Below are 17,970 nucleotides of genomic sequence, written 5' to 3'. Positions count from 1 at the left end.
GGGAGAGGCAGGGGAGGTGGGGAGGGTGATGCGGGGAGAGGCAGGGGAGGTGAAGGAGGACCTTGTCAGTGGAAGGAGCGATGTTGAGGCTGAGTTCCATCCTCATGGACTCAGTCCCCAGGCCATCGCTCGTCTCCCCTGGGCAGGTCCTTGTCTTTGTTCCAGACACAGCGGTGAAGCACCTACTGAGGAGATGCCATGGATTTGTAGAAAGCCAGTGGAAGCAGAGCAAATTTGGATGCATCGTTTCAAACAGGTGAAGACGTCTTGCAAAAGGAAGCCATCTCTCTTGATCTTGAGTGAAATCATGCACATTTATTTAGAGAGTCCATATTCGAGGCAGTGTAGACCTGACAGTAATTATGCCATCTTGGTGGTGCCCGGCCAGACAGGCCCGCAGCTCGTGGGCTAAGCAGTGTCCAAGCAGCTTGGAAAGGCCCCCAGCTCCAGCACTGAAGTTGCGCCTGCCATGCTTGGCATGCTTGGCCTGGCACACGGTCCACCAGGGACAACAGTCGTGGCAGTGGGATCCACAATTTCCAAACCGGGGCCCAACTACCTTGAAATGCTTCGCGTTCTGCCGCTTACCTCGTGAAGAGGGGGTGGCCTTGTCACCTGCAGGTTCATCAAGCCCTAGCGACAGGACCACGTGCCCTGAGTTCTCTTCTAGTCATCTGCTAGCCTTGCCCAGATTCTCTCTGTGTGCCGGCTCAGGGGTCAGGATTTCACAGAAAGAAAGGATGGGTTAACCAGTGAAAGCGAAACAGAATGGGGGACTTAGACGCTGAGGCTCACACTTTGTATCCCCAGGTCCCATCGTCAAAGTCACGTGTGGGTCATAGCATGAACAAGGAAGGATGCTGAGTCAGCTCCGCGCAGCTGTGGGCGCTGAGACCTGCAGGCGGGGGCCAGGGATCCAGCTTCTGCTGGGAGAGCTGTGATCTTCCGGACAAGCAGCAGGGCCCCCAGGGGTCGCCGAATGTTGAGAGGGGCCTGAAGGAGGGCTCGCCTTGCGTGGAAGAAGCTCGGGTCCTCAGCAGCAGGGGCTTCTTCTCTGCCATCACAGGGAAAGTGAGGATGTTCTTCATGTGTCCTGTGCCTGTTTGTGAGAAGTCCTCAGAGGGCTTCGGAGCAGGCCAGCAAGGTCAGTGGTACTTTGCATAAACAATCCCAGATGCATTCATTGTACAACTAGCTTTCTTGTTTTCTCTTTTTCAGATCAGCTGATGGCAAGCGGAGGGCGACTTTCCGAGGGAAATGACACCCCCCGGCCCTATCCCTCTCCACGCTCTGCCCACTCTCCTCATCCAAAGACCCTCCACCAGAAACCACCCCACATTGTTTCAGAACTGAGATGCGGCCTCACTCAAGAGTAACTTGTGGGGGCGCCTGGGTGGCTCAGTCATTAAGCGACTGCCTTCGGCTCAGGTCATGATCCTGGAGTCCCGGGATCGAGTCCCACATCGGGCTCCCTGCTCAGCGGGGAGTCTGCTTCTCCCTCTGGCCCTCTTCCCTCTCGTGCTCTCTCTCTCTCATTCTCTCTCTCTCGAATAAATAAATAAAAAAAAAACCTTTAAAAAAAAAGAGTAACTTGTGATTTGAAAATTTGATTTGGAATTCTTAGAGTTTAAAAAATGTATACATGCAAGAAGGAATATTTAATCTTAAAATTACTATCTTTCTTGTTAGGAGAGTGCTACATGTTTATCAAAAACAATAAGGGAATGCAGACGGTAATAATCCGCAACATAGAGGAAAGGGGAAATCATTCTCCCAATGAATTTGTACATTTTGAATTTAGATCTATTTTAACTTCCTCAAGAAAATCTGCAGCACTGGGCCTGACCTGGAGTGTGGTAGAGCGCCCCTGACCCCGGGTCACCAAAAGTTCAATGTTTGCCAGCTGAAACCCTCGATTTCCTGCCACTGGCAACGTTACAAACTCTGGGGAGGCATGCGGTCTGCGTGCCCCGCAGCTGCTGTGGACACCAGCAAGCGTCTGTGCTGGAACTTCAAGGACTCTCCTGTTTGGGCTTTGATCCTCTTCTTGATTTGTAGAACTCTTTTCTTTGTAAAAAAATGTGTTTTTTTGCCCCATTTTATCATTTCTTCTCACTTTTTGTTTTTATTTGCCTTAACTAGACTTTACATTTTTATCAGTCAAAATTTTCTTTCTTTTTTCAGTATAATTGCAATCCATATGTGGAAGTCCTTCTCAAAACCAGACCAGTGTAACAAAAATGCACTTCATTTTCTTCCTGACCTTTTGTGGCTTCCTTTTTCATATTTGCATATTTTGTCTACCTTAAATTTATTTCCATGTAAGATGCATACTTACTAGATGAATTTTTCACATAAGATGCATTTTTTTTTACATGTTTCTTTCTTCCAGATGGCTAGCTATGAGGATCATCATGTAGTAAATATCCCCTCCTTTGTGACTTGTCAGATGCCACTCTGTACGTCATCCTTCCTGGATGGAACTCCATTCCATTAATCCTTCTGTCTTTTTCTGGACAAATAAATACTCAATGATTTTAATTACCAGACCTCTTTTGTAAAGGAATATGAATAATTCTCAAAGAAGCGTGTTTAAAATAAATCATCCCTGGGTAGAAATACATAATGACTTATGCAAAACCACACTTAGCCAGCAACAGAGGAATGACAGAGAAACATTTGTATCCATAAGCTGGGAGAGGACACAAAGCCAGGATTATGGAATACCATGCAGACCCATAGTCTGGAGCAATCCCCGATGCTGGGGAGCAGAATCCGATGTTACGGAGAAAGCTACAGATTAGGGGGGCAGGCCACAGTCATGGGATAGCTGTCATACAGTGCACCTGGGTGTAGGAGACCGACTCCTCTCGTCCTGGGAGGAAAGCCCTGGGTTAACACGGCCTCTTGGGTCAAAGACACCCGGAGCCCACGCCAGCCAGCAGGGCGAGCTTGGGCCACGCCAGCTGAGTTAGTCTCCGAAGCTCCCAGAGCGGAGCTCCCCGAACTGCTTGCCCCATTCCAAGTCCACGGCTGCCCCTGCCTGACACTGACCCCGTCTCCCCGGCAAAGCCACAGCGGCGTGGGGAGCCGTTCTGGGCGGGGGCCCAGGAAGTAGCTTTGGAAGTAATAGTAATAGTAATAGTACTCACCGGCAAGCGTTGGTGACTTGGACACGTGTTCTCTCAAAACAGGTTTCAGAAAAATTACTTTGCTGCCAACCCACACTATAATATTTAATGAGAAGACCAGGACTCACTCCTGAAATACCTTTAGAAAGGGGGTCCTAAGAACACTCCCAGCTTTACTTGCATCCTCTAAGCTGAACGCAGGAGAAGAGAGAGAAAAGGCACCGCTGGCTTTCAGGAAGGCGGGACGCGGGCAGTCCCGCTCGGCAGGTACAGGGACCTCAGAAGTTAGAATGTCCGGGGCAGTGCATAACGCCGAGGTGGGTTGGCAATGAAGCAGAAGACCGTCCAGAGAAAAGGAAGGTGAGCGGAACCTAAACCGAAAAATACATCTGGATCTCTTTGCAGAAGATGAAAGAGACCAAGCCAATACCCCGCCCCCTCAGGTTGGAAAAGGGGATTGATTCAGTGTGGGAAACAAAAAGGGGCAAAAGGAAAGGGAGAGAGGGATGGGAGGGGGGAGGGGTGGAGATGGGGGAGGGGTGGAGATGGGGGAGGCGTGTAGCATGGGCTCCTGGAAACATGCATGGATGGGTTCATTACCAGGGAAATGCCAAATAAAACCATCAAACCAGCTTATAAAGACCCTGCCTATGCTCAGCATGCAGAGCCTGGGCCCCAATCAGGAGCCCCCTCCCCGGCCCCCAACAGTGACCTGCCTTCAGTCTGAACTTGGAGGGCACAGAGGCCCATGGAGGATGCCTTCAAACTACAGCTTCCTCCCCTCGGTGATAACAACCACATGCCCGGGGTGGGGGCGCTCTGCCCAGTCCCCTGCCTCCATGGTGGCCCCCACAACCACAGCGTCTGGGGTTTCTGCTGGAAGAAGGGGTGACCAGTCCTGGGGTTGGGGCCTAGAATGCACCCTCTCTTCCCAACAGCTTTAGGACATTAGCTGCCTTTAACAGGTCGCATGCCGGCTTGGGAACCTCACCCTGGCCTCAGAGAGCTGGGTGGTTGTCCTAAAGAGCTCACACGTGAGCTTTTGGAATCCAATCCATTCATCACTGAAACCAGCCCATCTTTGCCACAGAAGAATTTGCCCGCTCCTGGGATGACAACTGCCTGGGTTAGAAAAGCTACCTCTGATGGGAGCGTCTTGGCTCCAAATACCTCCTTTGGGAGCAAGGGGCTGGGGGCCTTCCCAGGGAGTGTTGGGTCTTCTCCAGCAGAGTCAGCTCGATTCCTCCTGCCGGGGAGCGCGGGCTGAGTTTGCCTTGAGGCCTTTACGATGGCGGTTGCTGTGCAGACGAGACTGCGGTCCACCCAAGGTAAGTCCCGCACAATAACCACGGCAGGTCCCTGGCGAGCACACACTCACCGCAACACAGGGTCCTTCCCTATTTAGCCGTGTCCACACTCCGCTCCGGGCGGTGACTGATACAAGTAGCAAAGTTGCTACTTACTTGTCTAAGCATGGTTCGGAAAGTGTTGCGTTGTATTGTAACATTTAATTGCTACCAAAATATTGTATGTCAAGTAAACAGTTTATAGATAAAAGAAGGGCATTGTTCAGAAAATGGATTAATTAGTATTTAATTGCTATAACTTGCTATTAATCCGTTAATATTAGGAATGCAAGCTTGTAACAAATTAGAGGGGAGCCAAAGAAGCCAACAAGGAATGAGGGATCCTTTGCCAAATCCAAAACCCAAGAGAACTCCCACCTCCTGCAATGTTGACTCAGTTGGTCCTCAGGAATCTCCAGGTCTTTCCACAGGTTAAAACTCAGTTTCTCTTCCCAACCTCAAAAGTCATTTTAAATGGGTAAGGTGGATTCAGTATTAGTTTTGGTGACTCACTTAGAGGTGAGGCAGGAGTGGGTGTCTTCAATTGAGAGTACATCTGAAAATAACTGCTTTGCCAGGAGGAAGCGTCTAGAAAGGCTTGTTTGGAAGGACAGAAAACTCCACATGTCCCCCACATACACGTTCGCTTTGAGCTCAGGCTCAAACCAGGCCTGTCTTTTCTAATACAGCTCTGTCCAGGGAGGGGGCTGGACATCCTGCCCACCAGGGACAATGCTCGCCCTGCTCGCACTGGTGGGAGGGCTGGGGAGCACCTTGAGGGTGAACACCATGCTCTGGCATCCCCAGGAGACCTGGCCGGGACCCCACCAAACCCCCAGGGTGGCCAGCTGGATCGCTGCTTGCCAGGGCCAGGCCACAGCCCAGACCGTCCCCTGCCCCCGCACCCCGGGAGCTGACTCTAGATTCTCATGAGAGAATTAGAGCCCCACACACGATGGGGTTTCCCCCGGGCCCAGCAGCTCCTCCCACCACTGTCCACCCACCGCCAGCTCTTAAAGGCCTTTCTGAATTGTTCGCTGTCAGCAAAACAAGTGTGTGCCCTGCGATCCCACAGACAACAAAGCCCGCAGCGGCATTTCATGCGGGTGATGTCACCCAGGTAAAATTGTACTGACAAGCTTTTAATTAAAGTTTTCCCACACATCTTTCCGCGGGTCCCCGGAGCGATTATTCATTATGTGCCGACTGCCAGCCAATTGTGAGTTGGGAGGGAAGTGTTTTATTTTCAAAGCTCTTGCTGACAGCTAGAGAACACTTTGTTATACAATCTGTTTACGTTTTTTCACACACACACATGCACACACACTCACACATGATCTTGCTAAAGGGGAGCTGGTGAGCCCGGGTGTTCAGCATGCATGGCAGTAATTAAATACATCTGGTGCTGGAATAACCAGAGGGGCGGGGATAGCAGAGCTCCCTCTATAAACAATCACCCCATCTTGACGAGACCCCCCCCAAGCTTGTCAAGGAGAAACCACTCCAAGAAAGCACAGGTTCAAACAGGTGCATGGACCCCGCGGCCGGCGTGGGGAGGCACCCTGTGAAGAGTGGGAGTGGTTTCCAACTGGGAAGAATGCGCATGCTGTCGGAACCGCAAGTCAGCGCCATGCAGAGCCGCGAGGAGCTCGAAGCAGGTTTGTCCACACTTGAGACCGTCCCACACTGCTTCTTTGGAGAGCCTGCTTCGGAAGGAAGGACCCAGCTTTGAGGAGTGGGGTGAGCTGTGGCTGCATGGGGGTTCCTGCCTGCAGCATCTCTGCATCACCACTACGAGCTCCAACACCTGGAAGAAAAGGAGGGAGGGTCCCTGCCCAGCACAGACCACTCCAACCTTCCGCCTGGGAGTAGGAGAGGCTCCATTTCATCATGACCCTCAGATGGGACCTCTCTTGCCATCTACTGTCCAGGAACGTTCTGTGGGCTGTGGAGACTTCAGAACTGGGTTTCCATTCTGACAGTGCGCTTTGCTAGATGTGAGACTTGACACATAGCCTGCCTTCTCGGGACTCAGTTTCCCCACATGCAAATCGGGGACAAGAACACCTGACTCAGGGGTTGGTCACAATCTGAACTCAAAGTATGAGTTCACAGTAGGTCCCTTCAGTCCTGGAAAGAGTGGTTAGATGCGTTCCCACCAAACTTGTAAAATTACCCTCGTGCACAGGTTGCTTTTCTTCTCTTCCATCAAAGCTGGAAACCATGGTGCAAAAAGAGGATTGCAAAGCTTTGGGCCAACCAAGAGTGGATCCACAACATGCTCGAGGGTTGCTATACCCAGGACCCTCCTTCCAGAAAGTTCCCAGAAAGATTTGGCAGAGAGTCCATCAGATGGAAGCAGGTCCCCATGAGCAGACCCACAGAGGTCTCCCCACACCTCACACCAGCCAGGCCACTCAAGCTGCTCTTCTGCCATCTGTCTGTCAAATTATCTGTGAATTGGACAAAGAAATCATGTGCATGTATATGCAACCATCTGGAACAGATGTCCCCTTCCCGATGCAGATGTAAGAGGAGATGTAAATGGAATGCCAGCCACAGCCCCATGGAGGTCAGCTCAATGCCTCTAAGAACCAGAGCCTGTCTTCACACCATCACAGGGACAGGCTCTCACTCTGCACAGACTGCTTCCCGTGGCTTTGCCTTCTTTGGCCACAGATACTCAGTGGGACTCATGAGTATCTCCGTGGCAAGCTGTGATGAGCAAGCACCTCCTGGGGTAGACTCCTCCCATTCAGCTCAGGAGCCCAAGCTGCACTTAAGTGACCACAATCACCTGAAAAAAACATTTCTGAAACAATTCGACAAGTGCTTACTGCTCTGTCCTAAGTGCAAGGTGTAAAGTCCAGCTGCGGCCACAGACATGGACACAAAGGCAGGAAAACACCTGGGTGGGAAAGCGTGGGGGGCACCACCAAGCCACGTCTGGGAGTTAAGAAGGGCTCCAAAGGGGAAAGGCATTTTTGGTGGAAGTTGGGAGCAAGGAAGGTAGGGAGAGAGGAGGAAGGAGAGGGAGGGCAGACGCGTTCCCACCAAACTTGTAAAATTACCCTGGTGCACAGGTTGCTTTTCCTCCCTTCCATCAAAGCTGCAAACTGTGGTGACGGCATTCGAAAATCAGGGGAGAGGGTTCCCCCTTCTCTGCATCCTCGCCAACATCTGTTGTTTCTTGACTTGTTAATTTTAGCCATTCTGACTGGTGTGAGGCCGTTTCTCATTGTGGTTTTGATTTGTATTTCCCTGATGATGAGTGATAATTGAGCATCTTTCATGTGTCTGTTGACCATTTGTATGTCTTCTTTGGAGAAGTATCTGTCTTCTGCCCATTTCTTGATGGGATTCTTTGTTTTTTAGGTTTTGAGTTTGATAAGTTCTTTATAGGTTTTGGATACTAACCCTTTATCTGATAAGACATTTGCAAATATCTTCTCCAAATCTGTCGGTTGTCTTTTGGTTTTGTTGACTGTTTCCTTTGCTGTGCAAAAGCATTTTATCTTGATGGAGGCCCAATAGGTTCATTTTTGCTTTTGTTTCCCTTGCCTTTGGAGATGTATCTAGCTAGAAGATGCTATGGCTGAGGTCATAGTGGTTGCTGCCCGTGTTCTCCTCTAGGATTTTGATAGATTCCTGTCTCACATTTAGGTTTTTCATCCATTTTGAGTTTATTTTTGTGAATGATGTAAGAAAGTGGTCTAATTTCATTCATACACTGTTGGTGGGAATGCAAGCTGGTGCAGCCCCTCTGGAAAACAGTATGGAGGTTCCTCAAAAAGTTAAAAATAGAGCTACCCTATAACCCAGCAATTGCACTACTAAGTATTTACACAAAGGATATAAACATAGTAATCCAGAGGGGCACCTGCACCCCAATGTTTATAGCAGCAGTGTCCACTATAGCCAAACTGTGAAAAGAGCCCAGCTGTCCATCAACAGGTAAGTGGGTAAAGAAGATGTGGTCTATATATACAATGGAATATTACTCAGCCATAAAAAAGTGAAATCTAGCCATTTGCAATGATGTGGATGGATCTAGGGGGTATTATGCTAAGCAAAATAAGTCAATCAGAGGAAGACAATTATCATATGATTTCACTTGTATGTGGAACTTAAGAAACAAGACAGAGGATCCTAGGGGAAGGGAAGGAAAAATAAAATAAGATGAAAACAGAAAGGGAGACAAACCACAAACCACTCTTAACTCTAGGGAACAAACTGAGAGTTGCTGGAGGGTCAGTGGGTGGGGGGAATGGGGTACCTGGGTGATGGGCGTTAAGGAGGGCACGTGATGTAATGAGCACTGGGTGTTATATGCAAATGATGTATCTCCGAACTCTACCTCTGAAACTAATAATACACTATATGTTAATTGAATTTAAATAAAATAAAATTTGAAAGATCGGGGTAGAACTCCGTGCTTCATGTCTGGAGTCTATCAGGAGAGCAACAGAGGAAGGAGGTGGCTGAGACCCTGAGGCTGGACAGAGGGGCAGGCCCAAATCCCTGGGGCTTCAGAGGGCTCTCTGGGACACCAGATCTTTCTTAGAAGCAGCTGGAGCCCCCGAAACATTGTGAGCAAGAAAGCACAATCCACCTTGCATTTTAGAGAGAATTTTCTAGTTTCTGGGTGGCCAGCAGATAAGAGAGTGTCATGGAAGAGGCACGTGGGAAGAGTGCACAGTCTCTTTGGAGTAAGAAGCCTCTCCTGAGATGGAGCAGGGCCAGTGAGGATAAAGGGTGATGGCCAGGGTCTCAGGGGACACAACTCTGCAGAGCCTGTCATGTGAGTTGCATAGTGGGGACTCAGATGTTTGATAAGCACATGTGTAAACATGGGGATGGATGGATGGATGGGTGGATGGATGGATGGATGGATTCCATTAATGACTGAATAGAAAATCATTTGCTCTCAACTCTTCGGCAGTTTCATTATGTAGAATGGTTTGTGGGTTTGGTTAATCTAATTTGGCCTAATGCATCAGGGAACTCAAAAAGAAGAAAAAAAGCAGACACAAAAGTCTTTGCTGTTCCTCCCTTTGAGCTGCGGGATCCAAGTCCCCTCCTCTTGAATCTTGGGTGGCTAGTGTCTCCTTCAACCCACACAGAGGAACAGAGGCATATTGGATGGCATCTAAGGCCAGTGTAAAGCACACAATGAAGCTTTCACTCTCCTCTTTTGAGCCCTGGAACTGGAGAATCCACTTGAGAAGTTCAGCCACACAAAAGCATTCTGGCTGACAATTCCAGCACCAGGCAACTTTGCTAAATTCTGCTTCAGATGATTTTGTCCTCCAGTCCCCAGGGTCAACCCAAACTTTGTACTTTGCACCAAAGTTCCCAGACATTACAAATCAGAGATGCACCATTTCCTCTGTGTCTTTTTAAAATTTTTGATCCCCTGAATATATTAGCAAAATAAAATGGCTTATGCCATTCACTAAGTTTTGGGTGATTTGTTTTGCCTCAGTGGGGCCTGGAACAGAATTTGGAAGCTGAGAGTAAGACATATGGCCATAACAAAAACCTAAAACGCAGAGCATTGGTTTGGGGGCTGGTGGAAGCCAGAGAGCCTTGGGGAGGCTACTGGTAGAAGCCAGCCAGTTGTCACAACAGGTATCAGTGAAAACCCCATAAAAGGTGAGGAAATACTTAAGGAAAAAAGACCCTTACTACTTCATAATAGAAATTTTAGCAAGACATTGCCTGAAATAATGAAGCAAATAGCAGATGTATTTAATAAAGGGATGGGTTCAGCTAAGGAAATTTTTAGACAGAATGTTGAAAATGCCAATTTTTTTTTTTCAACTGAATATTATAAGGTAAGGATAAAGAAAAATGAGTTACAGATGGAATTATTCAACTTTCAAGCAGAATGTAGAAGAAATATAAATAGGCAGGACTTGCTAACTTTGAAAATAAACTTCTTCCCATTTTCAGGCTCTCCAAAGAAAGAGTTAGAGCTGTGCTTTTAGACTCTTTTGATGAAGGAGTCTTTCAAGAATGTCAGGTCACAAGCCCTGCCTCTTAAACAATAGGGCTTCTGAGAATCTCCCAGTCATTTCCCCTGATTTACACTCAAGAGAAAGGTTTGTCTCGAAGAGTTTTGTGGATGTGCTTTTTGACTAGTGGAATAAACATGAAATGATACAAAGGAAACCCACAATGTTTTTAAGGGAATTGTATTGACTTGGCCTGGAATGATACAGAAACAGTACAAAATGAAGAGTAGTTTGTAACTATAGCATTTGGCATCAGGAATTAGACTAAGAAGGGTGTTCCTTCCCTTACAAGCTCGGCTCATTTCTTACAGCAAAAGAAGAATGCCTCCTTTGTACACAGATCTTCAGATTGAGAGGAAGTGCATACAAGGAACCACACAGAAGCCTCAGCCTTACATGGACCCTAAGCCTGATGCCAGGATGACTGGGGATGGTCTTGACTAATTCTGCACAGGGACAGAATGTAAATAACTTGTAACCAGAGGCTAGACTGTTACATCCTTTTTTAAGAAAAATGGCCATGAATTTCTTTGGCAGTCTCCCATTCAGAAATGGGTTCTCTGGCCCTCTTAAATCTGGAAGGGCTTTCGCCTGTTTTAACCACGAATGCAGCGGGAAGGATGATTTGATTTCTGAAGTTAGTCCATAAAAACGATCCAGGTTTTCCCTGGCATCCCGGAGCACTCAGGTGGAACCCTGAGCCATTCCCTGAGGAACCCTCTTGGCTTACGGCCACGGTGGCACGAAGAAGCCTGAGCAACCTGAAGAGGGCCCGGGGCCCCGTCTGCAATCCCAGTGGGGACACACGAGCAAAGGAACCTCCAAGGTCAGGCCCGAGCCAAAGAACAACATCCCCTGGCCACTGGACGAGGCAAAGTAGGGTCCTCACTCATAGTGTCTCCAGAGAGGGTGGCCCTGCCAACACCTAGATTTTGGACGCCTGGCCTCCTGGTGTGACAGGACACATTTCTGTGGTTTTAAGCCCCAAAGTTTGTGGACCTTTGTTACAGCAGTCCCAGGGGACGGATACAAAAAGTCATGTGAGGACAAGGCGTCTGGAGGAACAGCCCCGGGCCTGGCCCCGGTGTTGGCCGGAGCTCCATCTCCCTGCCCGAGCCCTGTGAGGAGCTGGACATGGGGACCAGGCTGCGTGGAGGGCTGCAGTGCACGTGGACGCACAAGCTGCACACTTGGGGGGGCGGGCAGCCCAGGGCCGCGAGCAGGGACAGGGACAGAGACAAGAGCGCCCGGGGGGGTGTTGCGAGCGGTGGGTGGGCAGTAGGGACGAAGGCGGCTGTGAGTCTCGTCTGCGGGAAAGCAGCAGACCCCCAGGGGCCTCCGTGGGGGAGACTGATCTCTGGTGCATGGTCATGGCCAACCATCAGGCCCATCAGGCTCAGCGCCCCTGGCTGTCTGCCTACCCAGCAGAATCACCAGCAAGAGTAAATCTAAAAATGATAAAGCAAGCTTTCTGCCCACTCCCAAGGCAGAGAGCACACAAAGAGGGAGAGCCCCAGTCCAAGACTCTCAGCCACTGAGACGTTCAGACCTTCTCTGTCTGCAAAAGCAGCCTCGAGACACAGGAGACATCATGTCCCCACTGCCCAGTGGCCCAGAGCCCCACTGCTCCCGTGCCTTTCCCAGGCAGGCAGACTGAGCTGTGATATGGGGCCACACTGCTGCCCCACCCTCGGACATTCCACAGCCCAGGACCTTGACCTCAGCCCCATGGACTTGTCAGCCAGACAGTTCCTGGGTGTCCAGGTGGGAGTGAAGTTCCTGGTATAAACTGCAAAAGCCTAAGAGGACCCTGGCCCCATCGAGATGAGCTCAGCCTGTTGTGCCCCTGGGGCACCTGCTAATGTCTGCTGGCTGGGACCCAGGAGAACCAGGCTGGGGACGGCTGTCAGCTGATGTCCACCTGCTGGGATCCCCCGAGCACCAGGCTGGGAACGGCTGTCACAAGCAGCCTGGACCAGAGACACTGAGCTTCTGCTCTCACCTGAGTGAGTACCTGCTGAGGTGGGTTTTTTTCCACCACGATTTAATTTTTCTTTTGTTTTGTTTGTTCACTTGTTGTGTGATGAGAATTGCTTTTTCTTCTTACACACTTTCTTTGCTTCTTGTGTGAAAACTGGAAGCTGAGCCAACTGTTGTGGGGGGTTACCATGTTGCTAATCACTCACATGCCTCTCTGGTTTGGGCAGCTGTGTTAACTGCCTTGCCAGGCTCTCTGAGCTTCTAGAACTGGCCTCTAAACCTGCTGGTCAGTGATGCTGACGGGAACGCGGGTGCGGAGAGGGGTGGCATCTGGCGAGAGAGTCCGAGGAGGATCAGACAGGCCGTCATCAGGAGAGGAGCATCCTGCTCCGTGAAGGACCCATGGAGAATTATTTCTGGACACACCCTGGGACAATACTGCTCTTTGGATGGTGAGGTTGGCTAGATCAGACAAACACTAGGCTGTGAACAGGGCAACTGGGTCTCTCTCAAGAACTGCCTGATATTAACTCAAAATTGTTACCTCCATTCTTTATCACTGATCCTACTGCATTGGCAAATAAGATAGAAATGCAAGAAGGAAAAATAAAAGGATTGCAGAAGGAAGAGCAGTTTTCGGCACCCACCCTTCTCCTGCACGTACATCTTTCCCACAGCAGGCAGAGGATGCGACGGGTCTGGGGAAGCCTGGTCAGGGTGCAGGCATGCACTCCTCCGTGCTCATGCGGCAAGCAGATGTGCAGGGGCTTTGATAACCAGGAAACCCCAAAACAGATCATGGGGGGAAATTATCTGCAGATGTGTCACAGGGAGAAGAGTCAAACAATTGCCAATAAATTAGTCAAAATTACATTTCCCCAGATCAGCCTTATCTTCTGAAGTATAAATTATGGTGCTAGGCGTAGCATGCAATCTAAATTTCCCAGTCTTCAAAGGCAAGATACCCAGAGTCCTGGATGTTCTTGGCAAATTTGTGTTCTTCCCTAAAATTATTCACAAGAGAACGGCAGAGTGTTCCAGCAGCTTGCCGCTCATTGGTGGGGCTGGTTATGCAAGAGAACAAGGGGCTACAGAGCTGCCCTGGGAGCAGAGCAGGGGGTTGCTGTGGGGTCACCCAGGGCCCAGGGAGAGCAGTTCCTCCTCTGCCCCCAGGTGGGGCCAAGGTTGACCTGACACTAAACTTTCCACGGCAGGGACTCTTCCAGATCGGTGTGGTTCTCCTAGGATCTATGTGTAAATCTCTCCTCGCAGAGTTCTAATCCTCATGCACTCATGCAATGTTCATCCGATGCCCCTAAAACCACTATGGTAAACAGAGAAATTCTGTTTTTATTAATTCACACTTTAAATGAGAGGAAGCCAAAACACAGAAGAGACCTAGGTCAAACCCCAGCCCTCCTAGATCTCTGGAATGAAGCTGGGCAAGTTTTCCTCATGCAAGAATGCTTTATTCTGCTGGGGACCAGAATGTTCAAAGTAGTGGCTCATCATCTAGAATGAATCCATTTGTTCAAGGGATTTTCAGATCGTCTCAAATTCCCAGGACAAAATGCAAAATAAAGCCTTCCAAAATTTGAAGGAAATGTACACACAAGAAATTTCTTTTTAAAACAATCCCTTGACTCTGGGTTTTGAATAGGCAACCTTAATTCAATGTTGATTGGTTTGTTACAAAACAGAGCATGTTGACAAGATAAACATGCAAGAAGTAAAACAGGCCTCTTTCCACTCTGCCTCCTCTGTTCCCTTCGGAGATGTGCTTGTCCATCAGGGATGAGAGTCAGAGCCAAGGAGGACGCCTCCCCGAAGTGCCTCTGATCCTTCTGACTCCTGAGGAAGGCACCATTTGGTGGAATCTTACTGTAGAGGGCTGCTCAGTGTCCCCGCGCCCCCTAGCCCCTGCAGGGGTATGTCCACATGGAACTTCAGAGCGTGAGTGTCTTAGTCCCTCTGGGCGACCCTAACGACACAGCACAGACCAGGGGCTTATAAGCAGCAGAAATGATTGCACTCAGATCTGGAGGCTGGGAGGTCAAGGCCAAGGTGGTGGCAGGGGTGGGTTCTGGGGTTGCAAGACAGCAGCCTCCTCCTTGATGCCTCCTCACCTGGCGGAAGCTCTGTGGGGTGTCCTCTGTGAGGGCGTTGATCTTAATCGTCAGGGCTCCACCCCCGAGACCCGATCAGCTCCCAGCGGCCCACCTCCTAACACCACTGCCTTGCAGGGCAGGAGTCAGCATGGAAACCTCGGACCAGCTTCCACTGCACAGCAGTCCTTGGGCTGGGCGTGAGGAGGTGCAGTGCCCAGCCAGGTGAGCAGTCCCCGGGAGCTCACCGATGAGGAGGGAGACTGTGAGTCCAGAGACGAAGCATGCACACGGGAGCACAAAATGCTCCAGCTTTAACTGCAAGATGACCAGGCCTGAAAAAACATGCTTTCGGGAGGAAGAAAAGCAGGTTTTACATGCATTCTGATCTCATGGACAGTAGGGACGCAGAACAATGTCTTCACTGTGCTGTACCAGGCATGAGGACCAGTGCGCACACTCGCACACATTGCATCCGCGTGTCTGCCTCTCAGCTGTTCACCCTCCTTTCCAAATGACCCCAACCACCTCAGCTGAGTTCGGCTGGGGGCCTCTTCCCTAGGGAACCTGTCCCGAGGCGCCTGTGTCAGCCTGTGAGGGGGCGCGCTGGGTGCTGCCCGGCTCACCGTGGTGGGTCTGAGCAGCCTCAGAGCCCGCGGCGGTTGGGCAGCAGGAGGACACCCCAGGCCTACGGATGCCAGGCCCCACGGGGTCACACGTCCAGCAGCATTAACCACCACAGTCAACACCATTCTGCAGAAAATGTGTGACCCTACTGAACCCAAAGTTTCATCCACATGTTTGAATCCACAGCAGAATCGTGGTTAGAATGCAACAAATGCCCAGCTTCCAAAGGGAGTGGAGTCTCCAGAGGTGCCAAGGGGACCCGCAGGGGGAGCCTGGACTGCCTTCCAGGCGATCCCCTCTCCGCTGCCCTGGACGCTCGCGGGGACTCCCTGCTCCCCAGACATCTGACGACAGGCCTCAGCCAGGGCAGCCCCTGTGCCGTGCCCCCTCCCCAGCGTCCTGTGCATCCTGGGGTCTGGGGGAGCCAGGCTGGCCTCACAGCCCTGCAGAGGCAAGGACGGAGCTGGCCGTGCCAATGGGCGTCCCCCGGACTTCATATGTCGTCCCCCCCCGCCACCAACCACCACACTGGGGACATTAGCAGGCACACGTGCGCGCCCTCACGCTAGGACCCAGCCATGGGAGCGGTCGGCCGAGACGTGCCGGAGCCCCCACCAGCACCACCACACTTGGCACGTGGCCGCCAGCGCCGTTCTGCCCCATTGCTTCGTGGGGAAATAAAAATCATAATAATTTCTAAGACTTTCAGAGTCTGCCTCCCAAAGTACTTTTCCAGGAACATACTTTGAAAGAACAGCATAGAAAATATGGTCCCTGTGACACAAAACTTCAGACATCCTCATGATTTAGGGGGCGCGACCGCTGAGGGGCCCCTGGAAGAATTTTTTGTTTCTGAAACTTCAGGAGAAGAAAACAGTCCATGGAGTTGCCTGTGCCTTCAGAATTCAGTTTTATGTGAATTTTGCTTGGTTGGTGCTTGCTGTAAGTACAAAGGAAGTGTTTGTCATGAGGGTCTGGCTCACGCTGCAGTCATCCCAACATAAGGGGGAGTCCCTCTGGAGGTAGCATCTAAAGTTCAAAGTCTTGTACGCTTTCTAGAATGCAAGGAGAGAAAATGTTCTAGAACAATCCATCTGAGTGAGTTGCCAATGTGTTCCTTTGTGGTGTATGAAGTTTGCTCCGGGCATGTAGGCCCTACATAGGTGGATTGTAGATTTCACCCAAACACGCCTTTGTGCGTGGAGCACTTACTGAGCACCTGCCGTGTGCCTGCCTCTGCAGAAAGGGAAGTGGGGGACACAGGTTCTCTGCTAAAATCAGAAAAGACCCCTCAAGTGTGGCACACAAATTCTCCGATGAGAAGAGTTTTGTCTCAACTGGGGGAGGAAGGGCAGCTGTCTCTCCTCCTGTGTAGAATTCCCAACTCTGCCCCAGAAATTGACCACAAAACTGCAAACTGTATGAGCAGGACAGAAAACCTCAGCCTCCCCTGGACAGAGCCACGGTTTAGCAAATTCCGTTCCAAAAATGGTCTCAGCCAGCTTTCAGGAGCTTTCAAAGGTTTCTGACCGCTGTGGATCCAAATTCTCATTTTTACCATAAATCCTTAAAGGCAAAATGTTGAAAGGAATGGCCTTTAACACCTCCTTTTGCTTTCCTCAGGAATTCAGTATTAAACAATAAAGAATCATACTTATTTCTTTCAAGAAAACAGCGAAGGTAGGGCGCCTGGGTGGCTCAGTTGGTGAAGCGTCTGCCTTCGGCTCAGGTCATGATCCCAGGGTCCTGGAATCCAGCTCAGCGGGGAGTCTGCTTCTCCCTCTCCCTCTGCTGCTCCCCCTGCTTGTGGTCTCTCTCTCTCTCTGACAAATAAACAAATAAAGTCTTAAACAAACAAACAAACAAATACCAAGAAGGTAAAGGCAGAACAGGTCCTAGCATTCTGAGAGTTACCGTGAGTGAGTAGACAGTGTTTCCCTGCATCCCAAGAACAAACTGCAAAGTTAATCTCTTTCCAGGGCTGTTGCACATGCCCCCCCCCCCCAACATCTGGTCAGACCAAGAGCACTGGTCCGAACGGTCAGTGGATGCGTGTCTGAGAACCCGCTCTAAGCCCATTGACGCCTCATCGAAGATGTGCCACCGCATGACAGTTATACTGTATCTTACGGGTAAGGAGACAGGACGATGCACTAGATTAATACTTTGCCTTTTTAATCTATTAATCTACCACCTTTGGGACATGATTTTAAATCCAATCCAGAGTAAAGTGACTGAAAATCATTCTGGTCTGACAGCTTTAAAAGATCACAAGTGAAATGTGTTAAGAAGGTCTCAACCGGTTGATAGCGAACAAGAGCAGCTGTGTGGAAGTCTCCTTGCCCTGCTGGGGCTCCCACACCCTCCCGGTGAGTGCATCTGAAATGGACCATCACACACCAGCAGGAAAGTGTTCCTTTTAGACAGGTTAAGGGGATGCAAACCTATCATACCAGATCTGGGCCATGGATGCTTATCTCCGATGGGTTTGAAAGATCCTCCTGCTTCTTCCCCATGGGGTGAGTCCTGGTGTCGCTGGGGACAGTTAAACCTGGGGGGTGGGGAACATGCAGGCCAGGCACTAAGTACACAGGGCCTTGTGGGGTGACAAATGTCAAACTTGTTTTCTTAGAAGCTTAAATGTTGATAACAGAAGCAAAATGTGTCTGCATTTTGCAAACAAATGACGGAGCCCCTGGTTCCCTGGTCAGTCTCCTTGTTTAGGCTCAGACCATCCCGGGGCCAGGGACTTGAGGAAGCTCTG

Source organism: Callorhinus ursinus, unplaced genomic scaffold (assembly GCF_003265705.2).
Source record: "Callorhinus ursinus isolate GAN/ISIS: 27379988/994484 unplaced genomic scaffold, GSC_fseal_2.0 scaffold3, whole genome shotgun sequence".
Taxonomy (NCBI): Eukaryota; Metazoa; Chordata; class Mammalia; order Carnivora; family Otariidae; genus Callorhinus; species Callorhinus ursinus.
This window is presented reverse-complemented; position numbering follows the sequence as displayed.